The sequence below is a fragment of the Balaenoptera ricei genome, chromosome 2 (genome assembly GCF_028023285.1).
Source record: "Balaenoptera ricei isolate mBalRic1 chromosome 2, mBalRic1.hap2, whole genome shotgun sequence".
Classification (NCBI taxonomy): domain Eukaryota; kingdom Metazoa; phylum Chordata; class Mammalia; order Artiodactyla; family Balaenopteridae; genus Balaenoptera; species Balaenoptera ricei.
The window spans coordinates 182,399,735-182,425,230 of record NC_082640.1 but is presented as its reverse complement, the minus strand read 5'-3'; the positions used below and the strand labels follow the sequence as shown (position 1 = coordinate 182,425,230).

Sequence of the window (25,496 nt, the reverse complement as noted above, 5' to 3'; positions counted from 1 at the left end):
GTGGCTGCCCATTATACAGATGGGCAGACAGGGCAGTGCGGCGACCCGACCTGCTCTCTGTTACATCCCTTCTCCCTCCCCGGACAAAACGCAAACTCCTGCTCTGGCCTGGGGTCCCTGGAATTTGCAGGCAGGGACCTCTCATTCCAGCCTCTCCTGCCCAGTATCTTCGCGGAGCCTGATGCGAAAAGCACTGAGGCCAGGGGAGCTGGGACGCCGACACAGACACCGGTGGTGGTGCGTGTCCTTCAGGGGCCAGGACAGGAGAGGGATGGTGCCGAGCCGGGGCAGATTCCGTGTCCCTGCTTTCTCACCGGGCGCGTGGCAGGCTTTCTCTTGACTCCGGTGGTAAAAGGAAAGCTATGTTTATTGGGCAGGTTTTGCTTTTAATTGAAGCCGTCCCAAGGGATGGTCCCTGTTAGAGCCACAGATCTGCAGAGGGCCACAGGCGGCCCAGCTCCAGGGTCAAGAGCTCCCCGGGCCTTCCTGCTGCTGGGGTTGGCCTGCAGCCTTCAGCACCCCTTGCTGTGACAGATCGTGACGTCATAGGTACTGGGCTTGTGTCTTGAACGCACAAAGCAAAGACTGAATCACCTGGGAAGGAGTCTGCACAGCTTACAAAGAAGCCGGCTCCCTGCCCCGGGCTGCCCGGGTGCCCACGGTGACTGGGGCTCCGGTCCCAGCCCCGTAGGTCTGTGCTGTGATCCCTGCTTGCTGGGTGTGGGATGCCGGCTCCGTCTGAGTGGCTGCCCCGCTCTAACGGCTTCCTGTAGTTAGTGCTGCAGCCCTGCAACCACTCGGGGGGCCGTGCTGTCACAGATCAGCCTGAGTGTTCGTGACTGGACTCGGTTAAGTGCTGTGGTGCGGGAACACGCTTTCCCTGGCAGTGGAGTGCCTGGGGCTTTGCTTAACTTTCCGCTTTGCTTAACCTCTGGCTCTGCTTAGAAGCTGTGGTCCCGAGCGGGAGCTGTTACACCCCTGTTTTACAGATGGGGAAGCAGAGGCTCGGGGAGAGTGAGTGGCTGGGCCCAGGTTGCAGAACTGGGATTTGTTGTCAGGATGCCTCCCGACAAGGCCACCCCTCTTCCCGCTGAGCCACATGCCTCTGCCTACATCCTGGGGACGTTCTCACCCAGTCACTCTCTCAGCCACAGTGCCACCCGCTTCCTTGTAGGGACCGTGAATCGAGGACCTGCTGTGTGCTGCCTTGTGCTAGGCATTTTGTGTGCGTTCTTGAATTTATTCCTCACGGTCACCTTAGGAGGTGGGTTTACTGTCCCCACTTTACAGATGAGAAAATGAAGCTTGACTTCATTTGTTCACTCACTCATTCATTCATTCATCCATTCATTTTTTTTTTTTTTTGGCCGCGCTGCGCATCTTGCGGGATCTTAGTTTCCCGACCAGGGATCGAACCTTGGCCCCCAGCACTGGAAGTGCGGAGTCCTAACCACTGGACCGCCGGGGAATTCCCCATTCATTCATTCTTGTGCAAACCACAGTGCGGTCCATCATGGCAGGTCCCAGCCCTCCTGCAGCTTGCAGTCTGGTGGGCCGGGTGGTGGAGTGGGAATGGGGACCTGTAGGGAGGGGATGGAAGAGCAGAAGTGGGGTTTGATCCTGGGTCGCTCATCCTGCACCTGCTTCACCTTTGGTGTTGACTCACCTGGCTTAGAGGCCTTCCTTGATTTTAGAATTTGATGCCGTGAGGGCTCAGAGCCCGTGAGCAGCCGCTCTGCTTGCTGGCAGTGCTGCGGAGGGGAGTGAGGTGGGGCTGTGTCTATTCCTGGGGTCCCTGGGACCTCTCCTCCTGACCTGCTAAGGGGCCGACTCTCAGCTTTCGACGCTCTACCCTGATCGCTGGCACTGATCTTTCATCGATGGGTCTGCGGTAATTAGCCTGCACCAGGTTGGGCCATCGTATTTTCAGATCAGTTTCAGTACCTGAAAATATCCTATTCCAGTGGTTTTGGTCCCTTTGTGGCTTCTGTCCCTGGCACTGGGCTGTTTGCTGAAGTGTTTTTAGTGCCTGTTTAATTAGTAGTTTGAATGGAGTCATTAAATTCCCAGTAACCCGTTAGGAAGAAGCGGTCCTCTGTCAAGATGGAAAGGGGCCGCCGTCCTTACTTTGTTCTGTCCCTTTTCGGATCAGGACGCACTGAACCTATCTCTTCAAATTAATACGGAAAACCCTGGTGTAACCATGTTTCACACAGGTTAATTGCATGCCCGTGAATGCATTTGAGGTTATTTATAGAAGGATGTGATTTTATGGGGGAGAAAACCACACAGGTATGTGTGTTTGTGTACCTTTCCGGCTGGCGGCATCCCAAACAGCCCCACCTCCCAGGACCCCAACCCCAGATCTCCTTCTGATGGTCACAGTGGGAAGGCGGGGTCCCCTTTGCTTTTTGACTCTGTTGAGTTGGGGTGTTCCTGGAAACTGAAATTTCTTCCCTGAGAAATTCCACGTAGGAACTTCTCCAAGGTGCCCAGGGAATCAAAAGTCTAAGGCTGTGGTCTTGGCCTTTACTCCACCTGCCCGGTGACCTTGAATAAGTCATTTCCCCTCTCTGGGCCTCAGTTTCCCCTTGTGTAAATATATATATATATATATACACACACACACACACATACACACGTGTGTGTGGTACATATGTAGCATTTAAAAACGAGGCTCCTCATATTGATCTCTAAAGCAGACCATATTGATCAGTTTTGATTACTGAGATGCTAGGGATGCCTGGGTATGGGACTTGGCCGGGGTTCCCAAGGCAGGGATGGGGTGTTCAGAGAACCACTCGGCTTTGGACCCCTGAACCCTTCCCTATTCTGAGGTTTCTACCATTGGGAGGCAGTCGTCAGAGTATCAGACTGCAGGGTGAAGGCTGCTCAGTCCTGTATGGCTCTGTGACCTTGGACAAGTCATTTCCACCCTCTGCCTCAGTTTCCCCACCTGTAAAATGGGGGTCATTGAAGACTTGTTCTGAGGACTGGCTGAGGTCATACACGCCAGGTGCTGAGAACAATGCCTCTTGCTGAGCGAGCCCTCCAGACATTCTGACTCATGCATGAGCAGGATGGGTTTCACATCATTATATCATTACCTGCTCGGCTCTGTTTGGAATCAAGCTGGATCCCTAGTTTCCATTCTTAAAGGCATTTAGCCTCTTGGCTGGCTCAGATCATGTACCAGCATTGGGAAGTGGAAAAGGAACCGAGAAACTTCATTGCATATTTAAAAGCCACAAATGGTCGTCAGCCATAATGATTAATACATGCGCTTGGTGAAGTTCAAGGTCTTCAGCAAGAACGCACAGGATCCCGGCTCGGGGAAGTGAAGTGTTTGGATTTAATAGAAGGAGTCAGTTGCAGTCATTAGTATATGCTGAAATCACAGGGCAATCTTGTAAAGTTAAATTCAATTTACTTTTCTACTGAAATTGCGCTTGCTGTGTTATTTAACTAGTCTGGGGTTTCTTGGCATGGGTTAAAGGGACAATAAAGATAAAAGAATACCTGTAAGTAAATAGTAGGGTTTCACAGTAGACTCTGTCGTCTTCTCCTCTTTCAATTATATCCCAGTGTTCATTTTGCGTTGGTTTTTATAACCGAATCCTTCCAATGGGATGCCGTAGCTTAGACCACCCTAGCTGTGGAAGCTTGATGCAATTAATACAGTCTGTCTGGAAAGTGGTCTTATTTCTGGAAGTTTTATGTTAATGATATGGTCTGTGCTTTGCACATTTCATACCAGAACAAGAAGCAAGCCGTAGTTTCATTTCGGTCTGGGTTTGATTGACACTGGAGGATCAGTGGGCAGCCGCAGGGCGATGTGGACCAAGATGGCAACGCTCTCCAGACCCCTGCTGGTGCATGCCTCCAGTCTGGGGCAGGGGGTGCAGAGGCGCTCCGGTGGGGCGTGGGGGCCTCCATGGAGACCTTGGAGGGAGGGGTGAGTATGGGGTGAAGAAGAGAAGTGAGTGTGGGTGAGTGTGGGTGGACAGCGGCACTCTCTCGGGGAAGGTTCCAGACACGCCCTTGCCTTTCTCCTGATTCTGCAAAGTCGCATTCCTTGTGGGGTCTTTCTGGGCTCACCAGGTCCCAGGGGCCATGGTGGTTGGATAGCTGTGGAGGAAGGGCTTTCAGGGGAGTTATTACAAATTTAAAGAGTCATCTGTATGCCCTGCGCCGGTGTCTACATCGTGCAAGGGGCTGGTGGTCCAGCTTATCAGTGGTTCCTGGAGTCTGCTCTGGTGTCTGCTGGCTTCTTGGGATCACGCTGCTGGAGAGGCTGCCCTTGACCACCTGCCTTTAGAACCCAGGCACCTCCTTCAGTAATTGGAGGAAGTGCCGGGAGAAGCCATGGAGAGCTGCAGGGCTCCCGGGACGGAGGGTGGCAGGGCTCGGGTGGACTCCAGAAAAGTCCCCTGTCCGCCAGAACTGCAGACTCACATCTCCTCCAGCACCACCGGGCGCCAGACGGGGATTGGGGGCCAGAAGGAGTACGAGGCTGCCTAGTTGGGGGGGCAGGGACACCTACCCACGTGACTGTCCTTAGATAAAAGGGGGGTCCCAGCAACATCCCGGAGTGGAGACCGGTGCAGCCTCACCAGATTTCGTTTCCCTCTCCAAGCCGGCCCTTCAGACGTTCTGAAGGCAGAGCTAAATCAAAGAGTTCTGTTCAAATACGCACAAGATGTTGCTGTTTTTCTGCTCTGACAGGAGAGGCATTTGGAAGTGCAGTTTCTTTCTTTCTTTCTTTTTTTTTATAGCTGTCTTAAAAAGGAGTTTGGCTGTTTAGCACAGCTGGTGCTCATTACATTATGCACTGGCAATAAAATAGCATGTGTAATTAATTTTTAATGCAGCGCTGGGTGCAGCGCTTTAAAGCAGTTAGTGGATGTGAAGAACCAGCACTGACCACCGACATCAGAGATCTCAGAGCAAGGCGGCCACGTTCTGCAGCTTGAAAGGGAATCCGAAAGGGGCAGAGGAGGCTGTGCGCCCTTTGCTTGGATGGAATGCTCCAGAAATGGGTCCGCCTCTTGAGTTAATTTTAAACGATCTAGGATCATGGGTCCCGAGAGATCATCTCACCCAACCCCTTCATTGTCTAGATGGGGACACCGAGGCAGAGAGTGGGGAAGATACCACAAGGTGTGTGTGGCAGAGCCGGCTTGGACCGAGTCCCCCAGGCTCTGCCCACTAGGCTATTCTGCCCCTCTTGAGTTCATATTGAAAACTGGAGAAGGAAATTCATCGTCTAGCTGAAACCACGTGAAACATGCAGTTAGATTTGGCAACGGATAGAAATTTTGCTTTGGGGAGCCCTGTACCTAGCCTCTCAGACCCCCAGTTTTGCCATCTGCAGTGGGGACCTGCCTCTGTGCGTCCCAGGTTTGAGACGTTTCGTGGTTGTGCTTTGATCGCTGGCAGCTCCATCTCTTCTTGGGCATCTCTTCTGTGGCATGGATTTATGCTTGAACTTAAATGGCACAGTGGTCACATATTGGCGGAAGAGCTGCAGGCATTGTGGGAAGCTCCAGAGATGGGACCGTGCTTAGTCCTTGTTCTCAAGGTGCACGGGTGTGAATATGTGACCCTGGGCCAGCCACTTCCTTTCTCCAAGCCTCAGTTTCCCCATCTGGGAAATGGGGACACTAGAAGTATCCGCTCTTGATGCCTGCCTTGGAGGGTCCCCTGATGGGCCTCCACTCTGGGGTGGCCACTGCTGATCGCCAGCACGTGGGGAAGCAGAGGCAGAGGGAAGTGTGGGGGGCAGGAAGGAGAAGGCTGGGCTGTTGAAAAGCCTTGGGTACCCCATACCTCGATGATGACTTGGTTGCCATCTCTTTGAAAGTCCTGCCTGGGAGGTTTTCTTAGCATGAATGAAAGAGGAGGAAGGCCCACCGCCATCACTGCTGCTAAGACTTGCCGCTGTGTGTGAAGGGCCTGCTAGTTCCCAGCACTGTCCTGGGCACTTTGCATACCTCACTCAGTCACCCGTCGTCATAACACCTGTAAGGAAAGGCAGCTCCATCCTTTTGCTCATGAGGATACTGGGGCACAGAGAGGCCAAGCAATGCCCCGGGGGTCACACAGCACACAAACAGCAGAACTGAGATCGGAACTCAGGTCTGGCCAGCTGTGAAGTCGTGTTCTCGGCTCTCCCTTCCGGCTTCACGTTGGGCTGCTTGGTGGCTCAGACGTGGGCAACAGGAAAGCAGCTCACCCGTGAGGGACCAGACCGCATTCGGACACGATCCTGGGAGAGTCCCCTGCGTCTTCCGTCCTTCACCGATCATGCTGGTGCCTGATCTGGGCTGGACGCAGGGATCCAGGAACGAGCTCCCTGGGGTCTCTGCCCTAGAGGAGCTCACGGCAGTGGGGGAGCACAGAGTGCGAGGTACACGCTCCGTGATGCCTTTCTCTGCTTAAAGGAAGTTAAACAACTGGGCTTGTGGGAGCTGGGAGGGCCCCCAAGGACCACTGGGGTTTTCCTGATGGAGAAGGTGAGGCTGGAGGAGGGGACAGGCTTCTTCCAAGGCGTGGGTCAGTGACAGATGTGGGTGTGGGTACCTGCCAAGAGGGGTCCTGCTGACCCAGTGAGCCTTCTGTAGCCCCGGCTGGCCCCTAAGGGGTCTGAGTTGTTAGTGACTTGCCGGGACACAGAGTTTTTCTGGGCCCTCAGACCACCAGAGGGAAGTTTTGACATTGAAGAAGAGGCCTGGAGCATGGGAAAAGCTTTTCTCATCAAATCAACCTCAAATTCCTTCACATACCAGGTTGACTTATATCCCTATCTTGGTCTTCCCAGTGCTTGGGCTGGCCGAGCCCTCTCAGTGCTGGTGAATGATGAAGACCCCGAAAAGGTGTGTTCATGTTTGTGAGAGCAAGCCGAAGAAATACAGGGAATGCTGTTCCCACCTCATTTTCATACACAGTTCCCTAGAAGCAATTTCTCCTCCTTCAGCAGAAACCAACTTTTCATCGTCCTTAACAGCTGGAGGTGTTTTGTTGCTTTTTTGGTGGGAGGAACAAGATGTACTTGACTTTTCAAACCCCAGGGCCGGTCAGGGCAGAGGGGCTGTGTACTGTACATATTTCACAATCAAACCCAAATAGTCTAAACCATGAAATAAAGTTTATCCAAACATAATCAAGGCTGGCCAAGTTAATCCAAAAAGCGATGGGAAGACACCCTTGGCGGGCAGGGGTCCCTCTGTGTGGGGTTTAGCTGCCCGGGGCTGCCCGGCGTTATACCTGCGGGGAATCACAGCCTGCCCGTCACTCCCACCCCCTCCTTGGGTGTTATTTAATGATAACCGAGAGCCCGGGGTGGGGGTGGGGTGTGACCACGGTGTGTGGTCAGGGTGGGTGATGCATCCACCGTGATTTCCTCTCCCATCAGCGTCTTTACACTCAGCAGGGGGCCGCCGGGTCATGGCCTGGTCATCATTTTTGTGTCCCCACTGTGCATCAGGCTCTCTGCAGGGCCCTTCCCACACGTGTAAGCTTCTCCCTTAGGAAGGCAACCTATTCTGTAGTTCACAGGTGACGAGACTGTGACCAGAGAGGTGATGCGACTTGCCCGGAATTGCACAGCTGGTAGACGGCAGAGGTGGGATTTGAACCCAGGTCTCCTCGGGTCTGGGAACCACAGCCTGCTCCTTTTCTTGCTTTCTGGCTCCCAGACTGCCCACCTGCTGGCCTTCTACCTGGCAGGTGTGAGGGAGAGGAGCAAGTTAGGAATCACAGAGCAGCTCGGGGAGATAAGAATGCCTGTCTTTTATGATTTCAGCGGAAGGGATCAGAGAGCTCGGAACTTCTCCAGGGAGGTTAATGCAAAAACGGAGTCACTACCTGCAGAGACGGGGCAGTTGGAGTCTTTTCATAAGCCCAGACATTTTTAATGATTGCCTTTGTTCATAAGAGGTGAGGAGTGGCTGGTGGGACCAGGCCCCCGGGTGCCTGAGTCGCCCTTGGAGCTGTATGTAAGCAGTGCTTTCTGACGCAGGCGCCCTCGTCTTGAATTTCCTTGTGCTTTATTAACCAGCGCCTTGTTTTATTCTTGCTTTACTAGTAAAGGGAACCACTGCTTGAGGGCCCACTGTGTGCACGGGCTGCATACGATCATCTGCACCGATTCTTTCTCGCAACAGTTTGAGCCTATGTGTGCTGGATTTTTTTTTTTTTTTTTAATCATGGTAAACTATGCAAAACATGAAATGTACCATTTTAACCCTTTTTAGTCAAGTTGCATTAAGTACAGTCACATTGTTCTGCTACCATCACCACCATCCATCGCCAGCACTTTTTCGTCATCCCAAATGGAAGCTCTGTCCCCATTAAACACTCATCCCCCCACCCCCCCGACCGCTCCAGCCCACAACCATCATTCCACTTCCTGTCTCTATGAGTCTGACCCCTCGGGGGCTCTCCTATGAGTGGAATCACGGTCTTTTTGGTGTCTGGCTTGTGTCACTCAGCACTAGGTCCTCAAGGTTACAGCATGTGTCAGAATCACCTTCCTTTTTATTTCTTTCTTTCTTTAAATATAATTTTTATTTTTTGTTGGAGTAGAGTTGATTTACAATGTTGTGTTAGTTTCAGGTATACAGCTAAGTGATGCAGTTCATATACATATATTCATTCTTTTTCAGATTCTTTTCCCATAGAGGTTACACCTTCCTTTTGAAGGTTGAGTAATATTCGTTGTGTGGCTGGACCAGAGTTGATCCATTCGTCCTGTGATGGACACTGGTTATTTCCACCTTCTGGCTACTGTGAATAGTGCTGCTGGGAGTGTGGGTGTACGCATAATAGTGGGAGACCCTGCCTTCCGTTCTTTGGGTGAATACCCAGAGTGGAATTGCTGGATCATATGGTAATTCAAGTTTAACTCAATGAGGAACCGCCCACATGTGTCCCACAGTGTCGGCACCGTTTCACATTTCTTGCTAGCAGGGCTCAAGGGGCCCAGTCTCCTCACCTTACGGTTGGAGTTTATACTTGAGGACCCCGAGTCTCAGGGATGTGGACACCAGCTGGCCCAGGTTATGTGGTTAATAGGCCTGAGCGTCCGGGATGGAACCGGCCCCCCCCGACTCAGGCTTGGTGCTTGTGGCGCTGGTCACGGGCCAGTGTCTTCAGTTCCTTTCAGGGTCTCTAACATCAATCTCTCTTGTAAACGCTTCCCCACCATGGCCCCGTGTCCCAGATGCTGGTTTTTGGCTGTCAGCTAAACATTTCACTAGCTTGAGAGTGAGGGGAAGAAAATTTTGCGAATGGACAGTTTTCACTTTCCTTCCTGCTGTGTCCTCAGGGCGTTGATTTGGGTTCAGTTCAGCAGAAAGTGTATTTAGAGTGGGGACACCTGGGGGCAAGGTTAGAGCTGGCTGGTGTCCCGGGGCCTGTGCTGCCCCTCTCTGAGCCTCTCCTATCTGCCTCTGCTTGGGGGTCATCATGCCAACCTTGCTAAGATGTCAGCGGGGCTGTGCGCCCTCTGAAGGGGAGAATCTGCTCCTGGCCTCTTCCAACTTCTGGTGGCTCCGGGCATTCCTTGGCTTGTGGCCGCATCCTTCCCGTCTCTGCCTCCCTGGTCAGGTGGCCTCCTCCTTGGGGGTCTGTCTTCTCTCCTGGATAATTAAAAGGACAATTGTCATTGGATTTAGAGCCCACCCGGGTAATCTAGGGCGACATCTCAGATTCTGAACTTAATTATGTCTGCAATGACCCTTTTTCCAAATAAGGTCATAGTCACGATTCTAAGGATTTGGTTATGGGTGTTTCATTTCGGGGGGCCGCCATTCAACCCACGACATACCCCTTCCGGGATTGTGAGCCCCTCCAGGCCAGGAACCCCAGTTCGGTGCCCTCTGTGAACTCCTGAGTTCTGGGACAGATTCAGGCGCATGCGGGGAGTCCCCCAAATGTGTGGTGGGTTGAACTTGGAGCTGGTCTCCGGTGGAATGGCCACATGTTCCCTTCCCCAGGAATTCGGTGATTCTCAGACGCTGTCACCTCTGGGCAGCACTCAGACCTGCATGGTTTACGGAAGGCTGTGTGCCCCCCTCCCAGTCCCCTGTGCCAAGTCAGAACACAATTATTAACAGAGAGGCGGGTGGCTTTAAAAAAAAAAGTCTGCAATGATTATTATGAGAAAAAATTAGTAGAGTTGAATAGAAGCTAAAAATAGCCGGACACATACTTGCCTATAATCTGCTTTTTTTAAAGAAAATATAATTATTTTTGTAAACCGGCTCTGAGAAGCCAGGGGTATTTTTAGTCTGCATTTTCTAAGACGTCGAGCATCTTTTCAGGAAGATGCACATGTGTGATGTCACCACGTCAGGATGCGGCAGCCTGCGGAGCAGGGTGGGGACGGGGGTGGGTCAGAGGGTCAGGAACCCCCATTTGGCCGCGCATATCTTTGCTGGGAGGATAGTCCCTGAGCGGCCTGACTGTGGCCACACCTGGTCCACTGGGAGGACTGAAGCTGGTTTAACTCCGGGACCAGGAGGGTCAGGGCTTCCCTCTGGGCGAGGCTGTGATGAGCCAGGTCTGAGTGGACCTGCAAGAAATAACCAAGACTTGAGGGAAAACATTCCATGGCTTTTTCGTTTGGAGCAAAACATCGCCTCATGTAATATTCTCCCTGGTTTTTCCCATTGCCTCTGCCAGGTCCTTGGGCCTGGCACAGACCCCGTAATAGGAGGCCCTGTGTGTTTGTGTGTTAATATCTGAGTGTATATTTGTGTGTATGTGTATATGAATGTGTGTATTTGTGCATGCATGTGTATGTATACGCATGTGCGTGTATTTTGTATGTATATGTGAGTGTGAATGTGAGTGCATGTGTTTATATGTCTGTACATGCATACGTGTGTATGTATATGTGAGTGTGTATGTATGCATGTGTGTGTATGTGTATATGAATGTGTGTATTTGTGCATGCATGTGTATGTACACGCATGTGTGTGTATTTTGTACGTATATGTGTGTGTATATGTGAGTGCATGTGTTTATATGTCTGTACATGCATACGTGTGTGTGTATATGTGAGTGTGTGTATGTATGCATGTGCGTGTGTGTGTATGTATATGCATGTGCGTGTATTTTGTACATATATGTGAGTGTGAGTATCTATGTGAGTGCATGTGTTTATATGTCTGTACATGCATACGTGTGTGTATATGTGAGTGTGTGTATGTATGCATGTGCGTGTGTGTATGTATACGCATGTGTGTGTATTTTGTATGTATATGTGAGTGTGAGTGTATATGTGAGTGCATGTGTTTATATGTCTGTGCATGCATACATGTGTGTATATGTGAGTGTGTGTATATATGCGCACGTGTGTGTGTGTGCATGTGTGTGTGTGTGTGTGTGTGGTGGTGTGGAAGCACTCTCAGCACAGAACAGGGCCCTTCCCCGCCCGCACCTCCGCCCAGGGCCGGGTGTTTATGGTGGAGACACTTTTGATTATTTTTCTTCCCTGAACTTTGCAGTTCTTCCTGGATTGCGGTGCGTGCGATCGTGTTTCAGCGCTGAGGTCCGCTGAAGCCTTTGAGGGCAAGTCTCTCTCTGGGGATGAACTGGCCTTCTCAGTACCTTCTGGGGGAGACTGCGGCCCCTGCCCCACCCCAATCTCAGAGGGAGCCCACAGTTCCCAGTCCGGAAAATCTGGCCAGTCCCGTGGGTGCCCTGCCCAGGAGAGTGTGGCGGTGGGGGGTGCCAGCTTTGCCTTTGGATGGCTGAGTTCAAGTCCCGACTCTGACAGGGGTGCTTTGCTAAATGCTTACTGTGGGGTTCCATCCTCAGCATCCCTCACCCCAGCTCTGTGAGGAAGGCACTGTTATCCCCATTTTACACATTTGGAAACTGAGGCAAGTCTGACTTCAGAGCCCTTAACCACTTGATTAGACTTTAGAACTGTCCCTGTTACACTATACCACCTTCAGCCGCAGCTGGTATATGAAAGGTGGTGAACAGTAGCAGGTATGACTACACTATTTTTATTGTTGCTATAATTATTATCAAAATCCTTACCATTGCAGTCTCCCTGGGTGGGGGTATTCCAGCATCCACATGGCTTTCCCCCTGTGGCCGAGTCCCGCCCCCTGATGTTTCTGGTTTCCGGGGGTGGGGGGGGACCGTTTTCATCTTTGCAATGCGATGGGCTTTCTTACCTTGCATCCCTCGGGCCCCCCCCTCACCTTCCCCTCCCTTCTGGGTTTGTGTGTATTTGAGGTCTGATAGTCTCTCTCCTCTAATTGAGATAATGAACACAGTATTTCCAGAACGGCTGCGCTAAAAGTCAAGTGCAAAGTGATGGTTTTCATTTCTCCTTCTCTCTTTCTCTCTCTCCTAATATGCATCTCTTTAAGAGGGATTGGCTGAAAGCAAACAGCTAATAACCTATGGATTTATGGAGCCAGTGTGAGCCGGCTTAATAAGCTTTTATACCTGGAACCAGCGTTCTGTCCCTTTAAGTTGAAACTCCAACTTGCTTGGTATTTTACAGTGCCTGGTTTCATTTATGCTGGAGCCAGACTTACTATGTGAGAGCCGTCCGCATGCTGGAATTAGTCTTAAGCTTGCTTCTGTGGCGTTGCCAAATTCCATGTTTGTGTTTTATTTAGAATTCTTTTCACGGCCAGCCGATTCTGTTCCGGCACACACAGGCGCTGTCGCGCCCCACAGAGAAAATAAGCAAGCTTGCGTTTTCTTTGGCAGAGGCCATGGCCACAATAGACTGCGGTCTCCGAAACATTTTTTAAAAGCTATTTTAACCCATAACAGATGCATAAAGTCGGCACAGGCATGCCAGTTTTCTTAGTTTTAATTAAAAAATAATTACTGTCTAATGGGATGTAAGTGACACATTTGGATGAATGGTGGGTGACATTATCTGCAACTTATAAATGAGCGCCTCTCCCTTGGCCGGAGCAGAGGTGGGGAAGAGTTGGGGAGGGGATCTGGATATCTGTTCTCCATTGCAGGGTTGGGGTAGGGGTGGCAGGCGCCATCCTGGTCACTGTCGGGTCCTGCGGAAGCCTCGGTGAATGGTGCGCAGAGGAGGGACTCCTGCTGCGGCCCGTCAGGTAACAGAGCTGCCAGGATGCGGTGATGAGCACCTGAGGATTGGTGGTGTCTCAGAGCATCCTCTGTCCAGGCATGCTTGATGGGAAATTCTCACCTGTGGGGCTCTTCCGTGGTGTGACGATGGTCCTCACGTGCTGCGGCCTCAAGCCGGCCCCCATGATCCCTACTCCCCTGCAGGAACTATCCATCAGCTAGATGCTGTGGGCGCTAGGGACCTGCTGAGGGCAATGTAAATACGAAAATACAGCTGGGAAGGTAAAGAGGCAGAAAAGCAGAGGCTTGCCGGGTACTGCTGGTTGCAAGAAATCTGCACCCCAGATGCTCATCGTGGGTTCAGTTTTTAGGTAAAACTCAACACTTGTTGGAATCCAGAGTGGGGTGGGGTGTCTGGAGGGTCCCCGGGGGGCAGGGTCTCTGTGGGGCTCAGGGCAAGGACACGGATGTGGGCACACGGGTGGTGCGAGGAGGGCGGGGTCTGGGAAGGGATGGGCGTTTCTGGAGCTTCTGTGATGTCTCATCACGGAGGTAGGGAATCTTGCCTCCACTAATCAGGCAGCTGGTGGGTGGTGACAGGTTGTCCTGACCTCTGAGCCCTGGTTCCATCGGCCCCTGCTGGGCGTGAGGACCGGGCTCAGGCAGAGGCAAGGGTCAGGGTCCTGGGGCTCAGTCTCCTGGGGGCCAGTGCTGCTGGGCGGAGGATGCCATAGGGTCGGGGTGTGGAGACCGTCGCCCTTCAGGAGCCTCACATCCTGCCCACACAGTGTTCCGTGCCAGGAGCTGCGATGCAGTGTTGCCAGGTGCCTCTGGGTAGGCCCGGCCTGAGCAGTGCCTCCGAGCCGGGAAGGGCCACCTCGCCAAGTTAGGACCTGCCTGGTTGACCTCAGACCCCACCCTTTCCCCTGAGACCTCGGGCTCTGTCCCAGCGTATGGCGGCCCCACCCGACGGATGACAGTGGATTCTGGGAGACAGGGGACAGGCTGGGGGACCTTTACTTTTTACTTTCGGGGTGGCGGTACTTCTTGTCGGTGCAGCAAAACGAGTGTTTCTTAGACGATGTTTCCCGGAGCCCAAATTCCTCAGAAGTGAAAATTAAGTTCCTCTATTAAAACATGAGTCATAGCAGACCAGATGAGAGTCGTTTTGGCGTTCCTCGAATTTTTGGAAGGGAAACGTCGCCTTCACGTTAATCCCTTCAATTATACCTTACTGCAGAATAATCCACCGAACGTTCTGCAGCACAGCCCTCTACCATCTGACCACAGCTGGGGCTTTGCACGCGGCAGGTGAGAGGGAGCGACCCGGGGCCTTTATCTCCCTTGGTGTCGGCACACTTAGGTTGGCACAGCCATGCTGCTTAGCGCTTCGGGGCTTCCTTCCTTCCTGGGCTCATCGCACTCCCTCTGCGAGGTCTCGGGGATCTAATTGCTGTGAATGATTAATGTCCAGTTGAAAAGGTTCCATATCTGTCTGCTCATGTGAATTGGAAGCAGATGGGCGTGGGGTCCAGTGAGCTCTCCACTCCGTGCCCAGCCCTGGCACAGAATCCCAGGGTCCCCTCTGCTGGTGGGTTTCCTGCTCAGGTGAGGGTGCAGAAGACAGACTAGGTTTTGTGCCCTCGAAGAAACTGGTCTTGAGAATTCCCTGGTGGTCCAGTGGTTAGGACTCGGGGCTTTCACTGCCCGGCCCCGAGTCCGATCCCTGTTTATGGAACTAAGATCCTGCAAGCTGTGCAGCGCAGAGAAAAAGAAAGGAAGGGAGGGAGGGAGGGAGGGGCGAGGGAGGAAGGAAGGAAGGAAGGAAGAAGAAAAACTGGTCTCTAGATTTGGGATATCTTTCCCAGGAGCCTCCGATGTCCAAGTCCTAAACCAAGGCAGGGAGGTGTCACTGGAGGGGCGGGGCCAGACCCAGAGACTTCTTGTCTGAAGGCTGTGCATCCTGCTTTGGGGGAAAGCAACCAAGGCAGGCGGGGAGGTTGAAGAGCTCAGTGAGGCTGGGGTCAGCCCCCGGGCTGTTGTCTCCTGTGCCTCCCACCCTCTCACCCTCTCACCACGGGCCTGGGCAACAGGTAAGCTGACCTTCGGCCCCAGATGCAGCTTGCAGGGGGGCAGGGAGGGAGGGAGTGTCATCTGGGAAGTCTCTGCTGGGCCAGGGGAAACAGCAGCTTTGCATACTGAAGAAATACGAGACTTGAGCTCTGTAAGATGTAGCTGTCAGGCCGACCTGGAGTTGCGTCTCTCTGGCTTTGGGTGCGCCCCTTGATTTTTGGAAATTTAGCCTTTTTTGGGGGGGTCCATTTTGATTTGCTTCTCTTTATTCCACAAGATGCTCCAGCCCGCCCACCGCTCAGGTGAATCCTCAGGTAGGAGGACAGTGCTTAGGGACACATCTGAGAAAGACAGAGACGGAAGGCGTGTGGGGAGGATGGACCCGTGAAGTCAGCAGTCAGGATAGGGGAAGGCTCTTGGTTTGGGATGGGATACAGAGTTTGGTTTCTTGAGTTTGGCACCATCACATCTTTTGGGGGATGCGTGTGGGGCAGTAGGAGTGGGCGGGGGTTCAAGTTCATTTACCTTTATTAAGTTGAAGTTTCCTCTTTTTTTTAATTTTTTAATATTTTATTTATTTTATTTATTTATTTTTGGCTGTGTTGGGTCTTCGTTTCTGTGCTAGGGCTGTCTCTAGTTGCGGCGAGCGGGGGCCACTCTTCATCGCGGTGCGCGGGCCTCTCACTATCGCGGCCTCTCTTGTTGCGGAGCACAGGCTCCAGACGCGCAGGCTCAGTAGTTGTGGCTCACGGGCCTAGTTGCTCCGCGGCATGTGGGATCTTCCCAGACCAGGGCTCGAACCCGTGTCCCCTGCATTAGCAGGCAGATTCTCAACCACTGCGCCACCAGGGAAGCCCCCTCTTTTTATGAGTAAGAAGAACAAGCCCGTGTAGACCATGAGAAGCGCAGGCTGGAAAAGCAGTTTGTTTACCCATTAAATTTCCCAGAAAATAAACAAAGGTTTAGATCGGAGGAACCCGTGATGGAGGACTCCGAAGGGTGGGTAAACATTTCAAGTGAACCTCTGGGTGAGAGGTGGGCCAGCACGTCAGAGCCTTCGGACCCTACAGCAGCAGGTTCATTTATGTTAAGGAGGTCACCCTGGGGAGTAAGGCCAATGGACTTGAGTATCCAGAAGGAGGCATGTGTGTGTGCATGCATGCATGTGCATGTACATGTATGTGTATCCACATGTGTGCATGCCTACGTGTGTATGCGCGTGTGTGTTTGCCTGCATGGACGCACGTGCATGTGTGTGCATGAACGGTGCTTCTGCCCTCCATCCTGAAGACCAGCCTCCATGGTCAGCTGCTCTGTTGCTTTGTGAAGGGCCAGGGAGCAGTGAAACATGCACAGGACCAAGAGGGAGTGAGACCCAAATGATGCCCTAGTGTGCGAATGCAGGCTTTCTCGGGGACCCCGGCTCTTACTCTCCTGGTGCATATTGGCCACCGTGCTGGTGCTTTCAGGGGCAGAGATGGGTGGGCAGAGAACCCTGCCGGGGAGTTGCCAGGCCTGGGCTTGCCCTGGCTCTGCCCCTTCCTAACTGGGTGACCGTGGCCTTTCACTTCCGTCTTGGAGCCTGGGTTTCCTCACTTACTAAGAAGAGATGACGGTGTTTCCTAGTTTCCAGTGTGTGCACGGCGCTAAGCATGGGGCCTGGCACGTGCAAGGCCCCAGCAAGGGCACCTTTACTGACCATCCTGTGATGACCATTGTCATTGTCAGTAGAGAGGAAGGTGTCTTCTCCATGATGACCCAAGCTGGGGGCAGCTGAGCAGAGGGGGTGATGATGAGGGCTGGGCCCCTGCCGCAGGGTCCTCTCGTATCCTATGTGTGGAGGCCCCAGGCTTTGGAGTACCCAAGTGTCCCCTGCTAGACCAGTGTGACCAGCTCTTTGGGGCTCGCCTGGGCCTCCTTGTCCCCTGTGGGAAGCCGTGCCCTCAGTTCCCTGCCTGGGAACCCCTGCCCTGTGCTGGCTTTCCGATTTTGCTGCCTGTGTCTCCTCTTTGAATGGCCCTCTGCACCTCGCCACGAACCCAAACCTCAGGATGGCGGTTTCTTGGTCCTTGCGCATGAGCTGCTTGGGTGCCTTTGGGAGCCTGTTCCAGACCCAGAGCACAGGGGCCAGAGCCAAGGAGGTGGCTAGCTGAGCAGAGAAATCTATTCTCAGTTATTTCTCCCTGGAGAAAACCTTCTCAGTAAACACCTCTGCAGGCAAGATGGACTAGAAAACCCATGGCCTTGTGTTTATTGTTGCTGGTAAAATTCAGAGATTTATGGAAATTCTAGGCAACTCTTCTTCCTCCTTTCCCTGGTCTTGGCCATTCTTTTGGACCAGCTGTCCCAGCTTTCCTATTTTCTACAATCCGTGTTCTGCCTGTGTTTGTTTGTTTCTTCCTGAAGGAATGGCATGCTGTGGTCCAGAGCTGTGTTGGGGTCAGGTGTGTATATAGCACGTGTGCCTCCGTTGCCCCCTCCTGTACCTATGGCAGCTATTACTAGTCAATCACGACACCTCTGTCCTTTGGGCCTGGGCACCTTAAGTGGCTAAGCGAGGCTGCCACTACTAATTGATCACACCAGCCCAGAAGTTGAAATTTCATTTCCATCCTGGCATGACTTTGCTGTGAGGGAATTGATAGGAGAGGAGACACCACCTTGCACTGTGTCCTCAGCCCTTGAGGGGAATGTCTGGGTCTTGTGGGTCTTTCCAAGTCATTGGACAATTGGGGGGGGGGGTAGTTGGGAGGCCTCGGCTTAAGTGTAGCCGTTGTAAAAATGATGCTGTCTCGCTGGGGGCTGGTGTGTGCCGGGGCCAGTCTGACCCTCTGGAGCAGACCGCATTGCCCAGTGTTGCAGTGACGATGCAGAGAAGGAAAGGCCTGGCGTGAGGTCACAGACTTAGAGGCAGAGAGGATGGTTGACCCGGCCAGTTCAACCCCAGGCCTCTCACCTCTCACCTGAGCTACGGGTGAGCTCTTTGGGATCCTGCCGCTGCCCCACCCTCCCAGGTCTTGCTCTGGCCTGGCTGCCTGTAGTAGTAGGCGCTGGCCCACCTGAGGCTGAGGTTTCCCCGCCCGGCCGCCGGGGACCCGTGTTCTCTGGTACCTGGTTGAGATCACTGGGAGCCCGAGAGGGCGGGTGCGGGACTGTGGCCGCCGGTTCTCTTCTCTGCTTGTCCCAGCTGCCTCGGGCTGGGGAGGCCCTTGTGCTGACCTGGTCCTGGCTCGGAACTCGGCTTGTTCCGTCACATGGTCTCCGTGATCTCTAGGGGTTTGCACCCCAGAGACGAGCCTGCCCTTCAGTCACCTGAGAATTCCCGGCTGATGTCAGCTGAGGCTGTATGTTTTGATCAACAAAAAGAGTTTTGGGGTCCAGTAGGAATGTGAGCTGAGAGAGACTGGGGACCCATGGGCCCCGTCTTTCCAATCCTTTACCTCCTGAATCCTCATCACAGTGGCCACTCCCATCTTCCAGACGCGGAAACTGAGGCTTGTACAGGTCAAGGCTCTCCTACAGAACCGCACGGCTATGAAGCAGCAGAGGGAAGCTCATGCCAGGTCTCCGAGGCCACAGCCCTTCTTCTCCTCCCTCTAGATGTGGTTTGAATTTGCCTTCCTCCTGCGCAGCCGTCTCTGTGCTCCGCCCCCGGGACGTGCTCCCTGCAGGGGGCCTTCCCCCCCTCCTCCTGGGTGCCCTGGTCTGGCTGCAGTGTAGGTGTCTGCCTGCATGTCCCCATCTCTAGGCTGAGGCAGGGACCGTGTCTAGTGACTTCTGTGTCTCTGGTGTGAGCATCCTGCCTGGCTCACGGAAGGGGCCTGCTGATGTCTGGGGGATGGGTGGATGGACAGCCGGAGTGGTCCTTCCTGCAAATACACCTTCACGCTACCCCACTGCGCCCTGGGTCAGGAATGCTTCAAGCAAGTCTGGCTGAATTCTGGGCAGAGGCTCTGTCCCCAGCCTCCCTGGACAGGATGGAGGCAGCTGGGCGTGTCACCACCCAAGGGAGGGTTGTTAGCCAGAATCCTGAAGTCGAGCCAGAGGGAGCCCGAAAGCCCCTTTCCTCTCGTTAAACGCAGCCCCGCGCTTGGTTTTGCTTGGGTTACCCTCCCCGCCAGCGGCGCGAAGGCGCGGCCCTTTTATTACTTCCGCACTTCGGGAGACCTCGAGAAAGCTAGGTGTAAATATGAGAGCCTGCCGGCAACCAGTGGCAGCAACTGCCTAATAAACTCCAAGCAGATAGTGTGGTGATTAGCGACACGACGGCCCTGGAGACGCTGGCCTCTGCGGGGGCAGGTCCCTGTGCACACCTGGGGTCCAGGGCTCAGGGAAGTCCCAGGGCCTGTGGCTGGCGCCCCAGTGACACCTGGGCTTTTCCGTAGCGGGGAAGGGGTGGCAGGCCTGGCTGAGCTCAAGTTCAAACTGTGCTGCTCAGGAGGACGAGGGATTGCATCCTGAGCTCTTGCTTTTAAATGTCAGGACCCTTGGGGATGCCCATTGCGGCCTTCACGGCCTCCGGGACCTCTGGACTCACCACGCCAACCAGGCCGTGCATCACAGCTTCGATTGATAAACTCCTCGCGTCTTCCTAAGGCCGCTGCTGCCGCGACATTGGTGTGAGGACGGGGAGCGCCTGTAGCTGGCTCGGGGTCACCCAGCCCGCACGCCTGGTTTCCAGCTGGAGCCGTGGGACACTGCTTGGCCAGAACCCCGTTGGTGGTGGTGGGCAGGTGGCTGAGCTCGGCCTCCAGGGCTCCTTGCTGGGCCCTGGGCACCTCTGCCCTTTGGCCTGGCTGCACTCTGCCCGGCAAGCCCCTCAGGCACTCTGGGTAAGCTGTTGACTCCCAAAGAGTCAGCACTCTAACGCATCTCTGGGACCAGCTCCCCTGGGTGGCACTTAGTACACACTTCTGGACTGAGTCCATCACCTTCTTGTGTGGAATGGGGGGCTCCCAGGGCACGGACTGTGCTTTGAGCTTTGTGTTTCTGTCTCTGAGTCTTAGCATGTAAGTGGGCCTTACTGTCCAGGAGGGTCTGAGTGAATGACTGTCTTGCCCATCAGAAGCAGGTAGGGCACTGGAAGTGACCAGAGTGAGTGCCTGAAGCTCACCTAGCTTCATGCAGGAATTCCTGGTCCAGAGGACTCAACTGGAAGGAGTTGAGATTGGAAGGGAAGGAGTGGGGGGGTGTCCCTTGCCTGGGTGAATTCTGAGAGTGGGATAAAGATAAAGACTTATCATGACTCAGAGGGACCCCTGAGCTGGAGTGTCATCCTGTCCTCATGCTCTTTTTCTCTTTATTATTTATACCGTAGCCACATCGATAATAAAGGGATATAAAGCCTCTTACTTTATGTAAACCAGTAACAGAAGCATTAAAGCAATGATGAAACAATGGGAGTCATACATTCAAGCGATTGGAAAGGTTATCCCAGTAAACTACACAGCAGAGGAGTACAGAATTTAGCTCTGAGCTGGGAAACATGGTGAGTTCCGATTTGCTTATGAAACAAAGCATAATGTTTCGAGACAGAGAGATTTTTGCATCAATTTCAAGTCTGGGAGACTTCATCCCAGGGTTTTTTAGATAAGGCAGGACTTTATCTAAGATAAAGGTCCAGGTAGTAACTATGTTATGCTCTGTGGGCCCCAACCATCTCTGTTGCAACTACTCAACTCTGCCATTACAGGGCAAGAGCATCCACGGACAGTGTGTACTGAATGGATGTGGCTGTTTCAATAAAACTTTATTTACAAAAACAGGTAGCCAGGCCATGGCTTGTAGTTTGAGGATCCCTGAGATAAGGAATAGTGACTGTCACACTGCAGATCACCATGGCACTTAGCACACAGAAATGGAGACAGGTTCTCATACTGACCCTGGTAGAAGTTGAGACAAAACATAAAGTGGAGGGTCTGGTCCTTTTATTACGCATCCCCAGACCTCATTCAGCATCTTTGTCCCTAGAGAGAGAGAATTGGGTCAAGGAGGCCACTGGCTCCAGCCCCGGGCAGATAAACCTCGCTGGCTTAGATATTCCCTTCCCAAAGCCCTGACCTCAGGTGTTCAGGCAGCCCTGGCCTTGCGGGCTCCCTTCCTGTGAGACCTCACTGTAAAGGGCGGCCCCTTACGGGGTGACCTTGACCTTCCTTCAGCAACTTGTTCTGCAAAGGAAAGGTGTTTGAAGGAAGGCCTTGGGGCTGGCTTTATGGCTTCACAGTGGTTAAGAGGTAGTTGGGCTGGTATTTTTTTTGATCGTTGGAGGCACTATATGGGAATAGAAGATTGTGCACTCTGCTCATGACCTGTTACTCTCAGTTTGTTTACTTATTCCTGACCTCATTCCCCAAAGGCTGGGAGGGGGGCGAGGACTGCTAAGGTATACTTATGTTTGAGCTGCTTTTCCTTCTCTGGAAAGTGGAGGTTTGTAAAGCTCCCAGGGCGGGACCTGGCACACAGGAGGTGCGGGGAATTGACTTTCCCCTTTCCTTAGATGCCAGTGTAGCCGACACCTTGCAGTGTGGCTGCTTTTAACTAACTATTGTCAGAAGTGGGCAGTGCAGCCTTTGGGAAAATCCTTGAATTTCCCTAAACTGTATAAAACCTGGATGGGACATCCAGAGTAGATGGGAGTTCTCCATGGGCCCAGGTGGCCCTGGGTTCTGAGTTAGGGATGTCCCCGGACGCTCATTTTTAGGGTCTGGAGAACCACTGGCCACACTACCCTGGAGTAATGGCCAAGGATAAAGCAGCATCAGAGTTACCAGCCCCAGAATTCTCTCTCGTCTTCCCAGGACAGCCCTACCCTTCCTGCAAGGAACTGTTTTAATTCCCCTTTCCCACTGCTGTGAAAAATCACGTTTCATTAAGTAACGGTCATTTCAGCCTCCCTTTAAAAGTAATTTAATGGAGGTGCATCTTCCGAACACCTGCCCACAGGTCTGGGACGTGGCCCACCGGTCCCGTCCCAGGTATCTTTGATAAGAGGTGTTGTCACACCAGGTGGGCTTAAATTAGGAACCAAGCCAAGCAACTGTGTTCACATTGCCCACGTGACCTTATTGTGGATGAGTTCATGAGTTTCTTTCGGTTTGTAGCGTTTTTAACATTTTTGAACAAGGAATGCCCTTCATGACCACCTTCAGGGACCCGAGGGTGGAACTAAGATGTTGGCGCTCGGTTTAGTCTGAAACATTCCTTCCCCAACTTGGGCTCAAGCTCCCCCTCTGCCTGGGTGCAGGGAAAGAGGGAAGTCACCTTTCAGGGAGAAGGTTCTGGACTCTTGTCAGGCGCATGTCAGTGCCCAGCTCCCGGCTGCCCAGCGGTGGCCCCATCACTGAGGATGTGCTGAGTGAGCAGCTGAGGGGTCACGATGGGCAGCTGGCAGGACATCTGTGGAGCAGGGCCTGGGGGGAGGGGTCGCCATGCACCCCCGACCTGTGCGCTGTTGGGGTGAAATGCCAGGGCGGGGGGAGCAAAGTTCTGGGTCCCCCACCTGCCTCCCTGCGCCTGCGCCTCCGTCCCCCCTGCATTGTAGGGCGAGATGCCCTCAGTCACGGCAGACAAGAGGAGCTCAGGGCTCTCGGTACAGGCTAGCTGGGGCTTCATAGGAGCCTCAGCCTCTGCCTTCACCCCAGACCCCCGGGGAAATAGCTGGTCTCCAAAGTTCACCAGGCGCCACCACGCAGCTGGGGCATTGGTCTTAACTGCAGCAGCTGCCCAGGATGGGGACTGTCCCCCTTCAGCTGCACACCCCATCATCATGCCCAGTGCGGCCTTTTCCGTTCCAAGGTCAGCTCTGACTGAGCAGGATCCCAGAGTGCCCACACTCTGGGGGCCGGGAAGAGCCTGGAAGTCTGGGGCAGGGGCAGTGGCCCAAACCATGAGGAAGAAGCCTTTCCATCTGCAGCGGCCTGGGAGGACAGGACCACATGGTACCCTGGACCTTTCTGGGATGCCTGTTGGCTCGAAGGTCGGGGTGAGAGGGGCTGGGGTAGGGGTGCTGCAAAAGGATTTATCCGGCCCCAAGAGGTAGAGGTGGTTGCTTGCTGCTGTGCTGTAATGATGCCTTCAGGTGTGTGTGTTGGGGGGTCGCTTTATAACTGCATGCCCCCCCCCCGGCTCAGAGCCTGGGGATGCCTGCACCGTTTCCGCCCGTGACGGTGGGATTTGCAGGTGCAGACCTGAGACGAGCGTGGACCCTCTGGTGGGCCCGTGCTCATGTGGCCATCGAGGCCTGTTCTGCCTGCTGAGGCGGCAGGGACGAGAACGGGGCTGGTGGGCAGCGGAGCAGCCGCTGCCTTCCTGCTCGGTGGCTGGGAGCCTCCTTCCCATGTCCGAGCCTCAATTTCCTCCTCCGGGAAGTGGGGAGTTCATTGAGATGACGTGTGGAAGGGCCCAGCCTGGTGCCTGGGCGTGCTGGAGGCTTGGAAAAGGCAGCTGCCGTTTGTCCTGTCCAAGTGGGCTGTGGTATTGGACGGCCAAGGGCAGGGACCAGGGAGCCCCACACGATTCTCCGTGGACATAGCTTTTCAGTGGCCACCCCTGCCCCAGAGCTCTCGGGCTCTGCGGCCCTGGATTCTTGGTGGAGGGTGGGGAGTTGTCTGGCCTGACTCCCTCCCCAGCCAGAGACCCAGGCCCGGAGGGGGGAAGGGTCTTGCTCAGGCCACTCACTGTTCTAGGCACTGGGATCCAGGGACGAGGGAGGCAGCCCCTGGAGGACACTGGGTAAATGGCCAGGGAACAGAGTGATGCATCCAGGGACCATCACGGGAGGCCAAGACTTTCCCCAGTCTGCACGGAGGATGGGAGGCCACTGGAAGCAAAGGGAGTGGCAGCGCACAGGGTGTGAGGGAAGAGACACTTCTGGGCCCTGCGAGTAGCCAGCTTGACGTCGGGGGCCTCGGACAAAGTGCAGAGGGGGTGGAGCAGGCTGCTGGCGGCAGATCAAGAGGTACCCAGGTGCCAGGCTTGGGGGTCTGCTGTTTCTCCAGGGGGCAGCCCTCTAATGGGAGACCGAGGGCTCCCAGCTGTGTGACCTTGGATAAGTCACTTCACCTCTCTGAATCTTAGGTTGTCATCTGTAAACTGGAGGAAGCACCCCAGCGGAATAATGATGATGATGATGGTGATGTCTCATCAGATTGTTGCAAGGCTCAAATAGGGATCCAGATGTGCGCATGCCTAGTACTTGGGAGGGCTGGTGTCACCATTTGTGTCCTCCTCCCTCCCCCCCCCCCCAAAAACCCCCCCAGTATTTGATGTGTTAATTGTGTGTGACAGCTTTTCAACTACTGATCCATTTTAAGCAGTGGATGGTCAATTTGTTTTTCAGGCATTCTTTAAAATGAGTCTTGGTTTGGCTTCCAGGGGTAGAAATCCCTGGCTAGAGTTGCGTTTTCCTCTGTAGAAATATTTGCATGGGCCACTGGCCACTTCTCCTGGGAAATTGGATGCTCTGTGGTGTTAATCCGGTCCTTAGGAGAATGCTGGGGGCCTGGAAAGTTGGGGCCACGTCTGTCCACTCTCTGACCTGCCTCAGCGCCCAGGCGTCCCCTCACCACGCCGGGCCTGGCTGTCCCCATGTCAGCAAAGCGTGGTGTAGGAGGAGAGCGGCCCGAGGGCCTCCCCGAGGCCCCTGGCTGTGGACAGGGAGCCCTGGCTCCCTCTGGCCGGCCCGTGGACAGCTGGGAGACTGTTGCCCATTCAGTCTGGATCAGCAGACATTGACGGAGGGCCGGCTGCTCTGTGCCAGGCCCGGGGGAGGGCCCAACACGTGACCCGCATGCAGGCCCTGCCCTCGGGGAGCTCCCTGTCGGGACTCCTGCTTCTGATTCCGTTCTGGGTTGACCTGGAAGTGGCCGTGCCAGCCTCTTGCCCTGTGCCGGGGGCACGTGGCCCTAGTGGGCTGTGGCCCAGGCCTGGAACAGGTGTTTGCCCTGGCCATGGTCCTGGCTGGAGTGGTGGGCCTCACGGTGTGAACACAGATGCCCCCCACCCCAGCGTCACGGGCAAGGTGGCTTCCCTGGGCCCTGGGCAGAGAATCCTCCACCTTTGCGGGGGGCAAAGTGCCCAGGCCTCCAGAGGAGGTCTGTCGTGGTTGGAGGGCTTCCAGATGTGGGTTCCTGAGCCATGGGCGGGGAGTAGACCCCTGGCCCTGATAGCCGATGTGCCCAGGGTCTCAGCCGCCGCCCACATACACGGGCTCTGGCGGTGCGACCAGCCTTTCAGTGTTTGGCACGCGCTCAGCTGTGGGCTTTCGGAACACGGATGGCAAAGCTCCAAATGGGATTTCAGCCGGGCCCCTACCTCCCCGCCCACCGGGGTGGAATCGGCCC

The 25,496-nt window shown here is 54.1% G+C and overlaps 1 protein-coding gene across 4 annotated transcripts in view; it reads left to right on the top strand.

The window, feature by feature from the left end:
* Positions 1-25,496, top strand: part of BCL11B (BCL11 transcription factor B) — a 90,884-nt gene that overhangs the window by 40,145 nt on the left and 25,243 nt on the right. The window lies entirely within an intron of this gene.